Below are 10,945 nucleotides of genomic sequence, written 5' to 3'. Positions count from 1 at the left end.
GATGAATTCGTGATTATGTTTAATATGATTTCATGTTTCGATTATGAATTGATGTTCATTTGATTCGATTATCGTTTTGATCGTATTTCATGTGTCTTGTCAAGCACTTCGCATAGTTAGGCGACTAGACGACATTTTCGACGACTCGGGATTAACCGATTTAGGACGTTTGTTTGACTAAGTATGACCTCCGGATATACGTAGTCCTTATAGACACCACCTTAGGAGTCGAACATCGATTGCATTTGACACATTAAATCGGACAATACATAGTTGTAGATTATCATTATAGATTCCCGGACTTCGATACATGAACTCTCGTATTCGGATACTCTTGAAGCATGATTTGAATGTGATGATTGACTTATTATTTGTTTACATGTGAGTTTAATTGTCTTCGTCTAGTTTTATAAACTAGAAGCCTTGATCGTAATCGTCTATTGACACGAACTTTGATAATGCGTACTTAGTTTGATAATCGATGCTTAGTGACGTTTGATCGGTTATGCTTAGTTAGACACATGATGCTTAGGATTGTCAATGTGGGTGAAGTTAATTACACTTTCATGTGAATAGATACATAGTATTTGTCACTGTCGATCTTGTGGATCGAAGTAACCGTCTCAATTAACTTTTACCCGAATCAACTCTTACCGTCTCCCGACTCTTGTTCCTCCGAACTCTTCTCTCGAATCTCTCTCGCCCGTTTACTTTATTGTTTAGTTTTACTTGCTTTAATTGTTTCCTTTATTGCTTATTCAATCAAAACCCTCGTTTACCTTTGTTTTTCTCCTTTTAGTCTAAGTTAGCTTTTAATATCTAGACCGAGGGATAAGACCCTTCGATATCCAAATTGACTTCCTATCCTTGGATCGATCCCGGCTTTGCCGGATTACTACTTGATACCTCCGCTTGGGTGTGTAACCTTTTCGGGTGCATCACATTGCTACCAACAACTTTAGCAAATGATCTGTTGGAAGCATTATTGGCCCATTTTGGTTTCGATTTTGATGAGCAGACCAGTATCAATGAGGTAAATCTTTTACTAGATTTAACTCCATTGCTGGATACTGCAAAGTGGGAAGCTAAAGCTAAACTCCTCATAATCTCAGAGCCAAATTTGGTGTCAACTTTAGAGACACCTCACCCATAAGAAGAGGACTCCAGTCAGCCTAACCCAGAGTCGTCTCCATCTTTGGAGAAACCAATAGGGTGGTCTAAAACAGACAAAAAAGAGTATAAGTTCATTTGTCCCTGAGAGTCCTCTAGATTTTTGTGCATATGGTCCATTGGATATAGGTCTAGATGTTTTTGCAGTTCCACACCCAGTTTTTCATTCATACATAGACCCTTTTTATCAGGTCTATACTCTTTCGGGTGTAGTGCGAAACTTAATGATTGTAGCTTCATCTAAGTTTGGGGATAGCTCGTTCACATCGGAATTCTCACTTAAACCGTCATATCATTTCGTGGATGTGAGACTGAACCTTCCTGGATACTTCATTTTTTGGGTTGACCCTCAAATCTTTCGATTACTATTGTATGGGGAGTCATCAACCATTAATCCATTAGGTTTACAGTAATTTTTCTTTTTTCTAAATAGTCATCTTCTGGCTGAAGACGATATATTTAGCGCTTCTTGGGAGGCAACTCATGCTTTTGGTATAGTACAGTGGAGTATGGTAATATCTTTCCTTTCATCTTTTTATTTTGGCATAGTCTTCAGAATATTGAGGACAATATTCTGTTTAAGTTTGGGGATAGGGAAGAACTTTTGCTAAGTCCTTCATTTCGAAAATTCAAGAGGGTTCAAAATTTTTTCAATTTTCGACCGAAAATGTGAGTCTAATAGTTGTTTTTGGCGTGTTAATAGTTATAGAGTCGAGTTGAGCGTACTATCCGGTTGTTTAAAGTTTCTTCATGAATTTCGAGTCTTGAGGTCGTCTGTGTGCTAGCCATGTGAGTATTATGGAAGCGAAGGGTAGACAGTTCTGAGAGATCTAGATTAATCATTAGTGGAGACTTAACCCTTGTGAGATTTCCGAGCCTTTCTATTACCTTTGAGCGTACTCTTCTGCGCTGACTCTGAGTAGAGTGAAGAGCTACTCAACCTCGTAACTTTAATAAAAAGAGCTCATTTGATCTCGTGAGCTCAACTTCCATAGCCACCACGAGTGACACCCGGATAGCGAATAAACCTTACTTTTGTAGTCCATGAAACTCGATAATAGTGTCAACTTTAGGAATACGGATACTCCACCATCCATTCATCATATGACTCTCGAGAATGAAGGCATGAAAAGTAAAGAAAGAAGAATGTGAAAGCAAAGTGCGAAAAAAGGAAAAGTTGATTGTTGAGAATACTAGTGTTGGTATTTGCATTGTTTGTAGTTGTGTTTCAAAAAAAAAAATGAAATTGAAGTGAAAAATGAAAAATGAAAAAAAAACAGAAAGATTGTGTAAAAAGTTCAGGTGAACTTTAGTTTGTTATGTAAAATAAGTGTTCGAAGCAAAAAGCTAAGTATGGAAGTTGCTTGAAGTTCTCTAACATTGAAGGCGTCGACATTCTCGGGATCTCATCACCATTCATCTCATCACTTGTATCCGTTGACCTTTAGAAAGCATTATTAGAAGGTAGAGTGGGTGAAAAAGGTAAGTGAGCTTCCCTATTCCATTTAGTGGTTATATTCTTTTTCGTAGATCATTCGTTCTAAAATATTGTCTTCACCATTTTTATGTGTTGAGTTCAAGTTTAGTGATCACACTCACACATACGAGTGAACCATTCTTGAGTGATTTCATTTTTAGAGCGTATGTCTGTGAGGCTAAAGTCGAGGCGAAATGTATTAAGATAGGAATCAAAGTTCTGTCTGTTCGCAACCGAAGTGATTCTCATTGCGGCTAGTCACGAAAACTTCCAGTCTAGATTATTAGTGAAGAGATTTTTAACGTCTGTATAGTGTTGTTAACTTTGACTGATTCCTATTAGCTTGCTAAAATTTTCTAGGAGATAAACATTTTTGGTCTGTCTTAGTTGACTTTGAGTGTTTTTGGACCCTATTGTAATTTTGAAATGTTTTTGATTTTATGGGTATATTCTCTGGAAACCCTCACGAGACAACAGTCGTCCACTAGGGCAACCTAGGGGTTTAACGGCTTGTTGCATGTTCTAAATGCAACCGGGATTCCTCCGAAAGTGAATTAGGTTTTTCTTTTATTTTGTTTTGCTCGAGGACTAGCAAAATCTAAGTTTGGGGATGTTTGATGGGTCATGAAAATGTCCCATCTGAGTTGTTTAATTAGGTGTCTTTTGCAGAAATATGTGTGAAAATGGTTAAAAAAACAAGTAAAAGATATACGAAGGGTATTTTGGTCATTTGGAGTCAAGGACATTCTGGTAATTTGGTCAAAATCAGTGCATAGGTGAAAGTAGAGTCCAAGACGAGCCCGTAGGAGAAAAGGGAGGTTAAATCGGAGTACGGATGAGTGAAATATGCTAAGTCAAAGTCGGAGTCAAAGGAAGTGGGCCAGTGGGACACTGTTGGGCATCATTCTGGCTAGTGGGATAATAGCGGATGACGTGGCGCAACGTAGTGGTTGTTCTATCTAAGCTCCGTAAACCCCCTCAGCATTGAAGTTCCATGCACAAACGGACAGAAGACGCGTGGTCCCTCTTTTCTACTTTTAACCCTCCCGAAATTACCTAATAGCCCCTCTTTTTTGTCCTTTTCAATTTTCAACCGATAAGAATCCATTTCTTGAGTAGAAAGCAACCCTAACTTCCTATTTTAACCCTCTTTCTCCCATTTTCTCCCAATTAACTCCTAAAACCCTAGCCATCAACCCATCTATAAATAAATCTCTACCTCTCTTATTTCTCTATAAACTTCAACAACCCTCTCAAAAGGCTTCCTTCTCTAATTTCTAAGTCACTTCTCCTTCTATCTTTTAACCCTAAATCCATTTCTTCTACTACTTTCTCTAGCCACCTTCATCTAGTCACTACAATTTCTTTCTACTTCTAATTTCTTCTTCTAAACTTCTAATTTCTCCATAACTTCTTCTCTAAAATCACTTCTTCTTCTATTTCTCTTCTAAATTTCTCTTCTTTCATCTTCTAAAAAGCTATTATTTGGAGTTTTAGGTAATATTCTTGGAAATATTTGGAGCTAATATTGGACATCGACATGGAGGCACAAGGAGCTATGGATCTAAATCTCATTTGGTGAATTCTTTTCATTACCTTTTGTAATTCCATTTACTTTAGAATTTCAATGAATATTACTTTAGATTTCATGAGCAGCTAATCTTGTATCTAGAGTTTTAGAGGAAACCCATACTTGGGCTTATTTTGAAATATGTTATTGATTAATGAATCCTTGTATTCAGCTTCAATGTCTATTAATTGTTATTTCATATGGATTTTATGATCTTGTCTTTGTTCATGCATCACAGTGGGATATTTCATGTTGTTGTTAAGTTATTAGATGGAATATGCTTATTAGATGATGAATGATTATTAAGGAATACAAGTTATATGTGATAATCAATTAAAATATAAATGATTTTGAAATGTGTTATTAAAGAATATATTCCAGAATCTAAATAGTTTATTATGTTAGATTTTGAGTTATATATGAAAAAAGGAATTTGTTAATTGAATGCATGTTTTAGATAGTCCATTTATATGGTGGAATCAAGAACCCTAGATTTCTTTCCCATCTTGATTTCATTCTTCTTTAGTCTTTTCTTGTTTTCTGTTAAAAATAGTTTTCACAAAATCAAACCAAAATTAATGAATGGAGTGTTAATTTAAGATTTAGATAAAATTACTTGTCCCTTGGAACGATTTCCCGATTTACAAACTTTACTATAACTTGATCCCTACACTTGGGGAATAGACCTATTCTAGGCCTATCAAGTTTTTGGCGCCGCTGCCAGGGATAGGTTTAATTTTATTTTCAATCTTGAATTGTTTTTTTTTTTTGCCTCTTTTGATTACTTTGACTTGCCCTTTCATTGTGTAGATTCACAAAGGAGCTAAAGGGAAGGAGCATCAAGGAGAATGATATCAAAGAAGACCTTTTTAGATTTTAGTACTTTATTTTTATTTTGGTGAGAGAGTGTTATAAACTTTTTTGGTATGTCTTTATTTTTGTTGTTTTGTTTTAAGGACTTTATTGTTTTGACCCTAAATTGGAGGGCATTTAATTTTGTAATCGAAACTAAGAAGCCTCGGGTTCGCACACTTGCGGGAAGAGTGGCCCGGGTCGTCTACAAAGGTCGTCGCCCGTCTTGAACGGGAGGTAACTTCTAGATCACCCACGAATCTCCTGTAAGTGGGTACTTGTGATGTTTTTGCTTTCCTAATTGATTGTCGAACTGTTAGTTTAATTATCATATTAGTAAGAGCATTAACCAATTACAAGATAGGAGTCTGATTTCATCACCGGTCTCTTGCCCATTTAGGTAACAACATTGCGTGATCCCAAGCCTCACTCAAAATTAAAAATTGATTTAGAAATTGGCCAAAGGGTAACGAGCTTATAGGACCTTCTTGACAAATCTCAATCTTGATTAGTATTTGGAGTTTCCCAGGAAGAGGGAACGATCCAAGCGCACAATTCTTGATCGTTGTACTGTGACGGAGTAACTTCTTATAAAAATTATAGTTCAAGCTTTGGAAAGAAATAGAAGCTGTCTAGATCAATTTTTAGGTGAAAAGACTACCCAGTCGCCTAGATTGTGTCTAGGTTGCTTTGTTGAGTCAGCTTGCTTGCGTGTGTGTTTTCCTTAGGATCTTCGTAGTTTCGTTAATCTTTTGAAAAAAAAAATGGTCCCATTGCTACCAACAACTCTAGCAAATGATCCGTTGGAAGCATTATTGGCCCATTTTGGCGTCGATTTTGATGAGCAGAGCAGTATCAATGAGGTAAATCTTTTACTAGATTCAACCCCATTGCTGGATACTGCAAAGTGGGAAGCTAAAGCTAAACTCCTCATAATCTCAGAACCAAATTTGGTGTCAACTTTAGAGACACCTCACCCATCAGAAGAGGACTCTAGTCAGCCTAACCCAGAGTTGTCTCCATCTTTGGAGAAACCAATTAGGTGGTCTATAACAGACCAAAAGAGTATAAGTTCATTTGTCCCTGACAGTCCTCTAGATTTTTGTGCATATGGTCCATTGGATATAGGTCTAAATGTTTTTGCAGTTTCACATTTAGTTTTTCATTCATACATAGACCCTTTTTATCAGGTCTATACTCTTTCGGGTGTAGTGCGAAACTGAATAATTGTAGCTTCATCTAAGTTTGGGGATAGCTCGTTCAGATCGGAAGTCTCACTTAAACCGTCATATCATTTCGTGGATGTGAGACCGAACCTTCCTGGATACTTCATTTTTTGGGTTGACCCTCAAATCTTTCGATTACTATTGTATGGGGAGTCATCAACCATTAATCTAGTAGGTTTACAGTAATTTTTTTTTTCTAAATAGTCATCGTCTGGCTGAAGACGATAAATTTAGCGCTTCTTGGGAGGCAACCCATACTTTTGGTATAGTACAGTGGAGTTTGGTAATATCTTTCCTTTCATGTTTTTATTTTGGCATTGTCTTCAGAATATTGAGGACAATGTTCGGTTCAAGTTTGGAGATAGGGAAGAACTTTTGCTAAGTCCTTCATTTCGAAAACTCAAAAGGGTTCAAAATTTTTTCTATTTTCAACTGAAAATGTGAGCCTAATAGTTGTTTTGTGCGTGTTAATAGTTATAGAGTCGAGTTGATCGTACTATCCGGTTGTTAAAAGTTTCTTCATGAATTTCGAGTCTTGAGGTCGTCTGTGTGCTAGCCATGTGAGTATTATGGAAGTAAAGGGTAGACAGTTCTGAGAGATCTGGATTAATCATTAGTGGAGAGGTAACCCTTGTGAGATTTTCGAGCCTTTCTATTACCTTTGAGCGTACTCTTCTGCGCTGACTCTGAGTAGAGTGAAGAGCTACGCAACCTCGTAACTTTAATAAAAAGAGCTCATTTGATCTCGTGAGCTCAACTTCCATAGCCATCCATTCATCATATGACTCTCGAGAATGTAGGCATGAAAAGTAAAGAAAGAAGAATGTGAAAGCAGAAAGATTGTAGTTGGTATTTGCATTGTTTGTAGTTGTGTTTCAAATCAAAAAATAAAATTGAAATTGAAGTGAAAAATGAAAAAAACAGAAAGATTGTAAAAAGTTCAGGTGAAATTTAGTTTGTTATTTAAAATAAGTGTTCAAAGCAAAAAGCTAAGTATGGCAGTTGCTTGAAGTTCTCTAACATTGAAGGCGTCGACATTCTTGGGATCTCATCACCATTCATCTCATCACTTGTATCCGTTGACCTTTTGAACCAGTTTTCTCATCAAGACCTGAAATCTCTAACTTTTTTGAACCAGTTTTCTCATCAAGACCTGAAATCGCTGCAAGTATCATCTAAAACCCACAAAAAATTACAACAAATTAGTAACCAAAAGTCGAAATTTATAACATGGGTAAGAATAATTTGATGAGTAAAAAACGAGGGTTTCTGTTAAAACCCCATTTTTCTTACCTCTGGGTATGTGGGTAGTGTTGGGGGAGGTTTATTGATCTCTTTTGTAGCCATGGAATTATTTCCCCACTTGGTTAGAGCCTCGTGTTGATAACGTAGTGAAATATATATATAGAATATATGAGATAAAGAATGACAAAGTTAGGATACCAAAATATATGTATTATCTTTTCTCAACTTATATCAAAGCTATATATTTCTTGTACCAAACTAAAGAGAAGTGAGTAGTATATATAGGCATTTTCATGTAATCCAAGTTAACCACGTATGGGTATTAGGTGTAGAGAATTGAGATGATAACCAACACCTCTAGCTTGCATGGATGAGGTGGAAGGTAGACTATCCATGTTGGAGGCACCTCATGTAGAGAATTGAGAAAACACCTCCTACTTGCATGGGTGAGTATGCTATTTGTAGGCACCTCATGTTGTTGATAATCTTTACTATGGGTAGCCACTTAATGTCCCATAGGCACCCATAAGATATGTTGTGGACAACCACTATATTATAACACTCCCCCTTGGATGACCACAACGTAAAATAATTGTCTCAATAAAATCTTGAATGATGTTGGATACGTAAAATGCTGCCTCGTTAAAACCTTGCCAGAAAAACCCATTAGGACAAAAACTAGACGAAGGAAAAAGAGTACAGAGCGTAGATATCCAGTACTAGTGATTTGTAAATCTTCACACGATAATATTCTCCCCCTGATGAATATCATATCGTGGACCGGTGTAGTTTTACATCATTTGATTATTCAAGCTTCGCATTCCGATACCTTCTACTAGTTTTCTAAACGTTGTAGTAGGCAGAGACTTTGTAAACAAGTCAGCATAATTCTCACATGATTGTATCTTCTGAATATCAATTTCACCATTTTTCTGTAGATGGTGTGAGAAAAATAACTTTGGCGAAATGTGTTTCGTTCTGTCACCTTTAATATATCCTTCTGTGATTTGGGCAATGCAAGCCGCATTGGCTTCATAAATAATGGTAGGTGACTTTGTAATTTCAGGAAGTTCACAAGAATTTCTAATATGACTGATAATAAACCTGAGCCATACACATTCTCTGGTAGCTTCATGAAGAGCAATAATCTCCGAGCGGTTAGAAGATGTAGCCGGCATACTTTGCTTACTTGATCGCCAAGAGAAAACTGTACCACCACTAGTAAAAACATAACCTGTTTGTGAAACTCCTTTATGTGGATCAGATATATATCCTGCGTCAGTATATCCTGCCATTTGTGAAACATCAGAGGAATTTTTCGAATAGAATAACCCCATATCAGTAGTTCCTCGAAGGTATCGGAGAATATGCTTTACTCCCATCCAATGTCGTTTTGTTGGTGCCGAACAGAATCTGACCAATAAATTTATTGCAAAAGAAATATCAGGTCTAGTACATTGAGCCAAATATAATAAAGCACCTATTGCACTTAAATATGGTACTTCAGGACCAAGTAGTGCTTCGTTATCTTCTTTAGGACGATAAGGATCTTTTATAGTATCAAGAGATCTGACAACCATTGGAGTACTAAGAGGGTAGCAGTGTCCAAGCGAAATCTTTTCAAAACCTTTTCAGTATATAAATTTTGATGTACAAGAATTCCATTTGTACTTCTCTCAATTTGTAAGCCAATGCAGAATTTTGTTTTCCCAAGATCTTTCATCTCAAACTCTTTCTTCAAATATTCTGCAGCTTTCGAGATATCTTCAACTGTCCCAATTATATTTATATCATCAACGTATATTGCAATGATAGCGAATCCAGTATATGATTTCTTAATGAACACACATGGACAAATAGGATCGTTTACATATCCTTCCTTGGTCAAGTATTCACTGAGACAATTGTACCACATTCGCCCTGATTGCTTTAAACCATATAAAGCTCTATTAAGTTTAAGTGAATACATGACACGTTGTTTTCCTTCAGGTAACTTGAAACCTTCAGGGACTTTCATATAAATATCAGTATCTAGATTGCCATATAAATATGCAGTGACGACATCTAGTAGATGCATATCAAGTTCTTCTTGAGCTGCTAGACTGATTAAATATCTGAATGTAATGGCATCCATACAGGAGAATATGCTTCCTCATAATCTATCCCAGGTTTTTGTAGAAAACCCTGTGCCACAAGTCGTGCTTTGTAGCGAACGATTTCGTTATTTTCATTGCGTTTTCTCACAAAAACCCATTTGAACCCAACTGAATTTACATCCTTAGGTGTGAGGACCACTGGTCCAAAAACACTACGCTTATTGAGTGAATCTAGCTCTGCCTGAATTGCATCTTTCCATTTCGACCAATCAGGTCTTTGTCGACATTCCTCAATAGAGCGTGGTTCATAATCACCATTCTCTTTCAGAATTGAGGTTGCCACTGCAAAAGAAAATACCTCGTCGATAATTGTTTCATTTCGGTCCCAAACTTCTTTTGAGCATTCATAATTCATAGAGACTTCCTCATTATTTTGTATCTCTGCCTCATCAAAGGCTTTACCCTCTTCAAGGGGTATTTGTTTAGAAAGTGTGGTTGTATCATTAATAGTCTCTTCTAGAGAACTATTATTTTGTGATTGGTTCTTCCTCTTTCTAGGAATAGTATCTCTAGAACCAATTGGTCGTCCACGTTTCTGACGTGGCTTAGACGACTCATTTGCTATAGCAGTTTCTCCTGGTCCTTCAGGAATATTAATTCGTGCATGAGCATTAGCAGTAGGGATATATGATTCAGTTACCCTTGCTGCATCATTAAATGCATCTGGTAGTTTATTTGCAATGCCTTGCAAATGTATTATCCTTTCTACTTCTAGTTCTGACTGACTAGTTCGAGGGTCTAGATAAGACAGACTTTGTGTATGCCAACATAAATCATTTTGTTTATTATCCGATGTTGACGTGGGAAAATTGTCTCATCAAAATGACAATCCGCAAATCGTGCGGTAAAAGTATCACCTGTCACAAGTTCGAGATATCTTATAATAGATGGTGAGTCAAAGCCAATATATATATTCCCAGCCGCCGCTGAGGTCCAAATTTAGTACGTTTTGGAAGTGAATTAGGGATATGCACCGCACACCTAAAAACACGTAAATGTGTAATATTTGGTTGATGGCCCAGAACATGTTGTAACGGAGAATAACCATTCGCTCTGGGCCGAAGACGGATCAAAGATGCAGCATGTAATAGTGTAGATCCCCATGCCGAAATAGGCAATTTAGTTTTCATCAACATTGGTCTCGCAATTAGTTGTAGATGTTTTATGAATGATTCTGCTAGACCATTCTGGGTATGAACATATGCTACAGGATGTTCAAGATCAATACCAGCTGCCTGACAGTAAGCAT

The sequence above is a fragment of the Eschscholzia californica genome, unplaced genomic scaffold (assembly GCF_041429995.1).
Source record: "Eschscholzia californica isolate CP2 unplaced genomic scaffold, dmEscCali1.0.p SCAF_2, whole genome shotgun sequence".
NCBI lineage: Eukaryota > Viridiplantae > Streptophyta > Magnoliopsida > Ranunculales > Papaveraceae > Eschscholzia > Eschscholzia californica.
The sequence above is the reverse complement of the archived record's forward strand: the minus strand, read 5'-3'. Positions refer to the sequence as shown.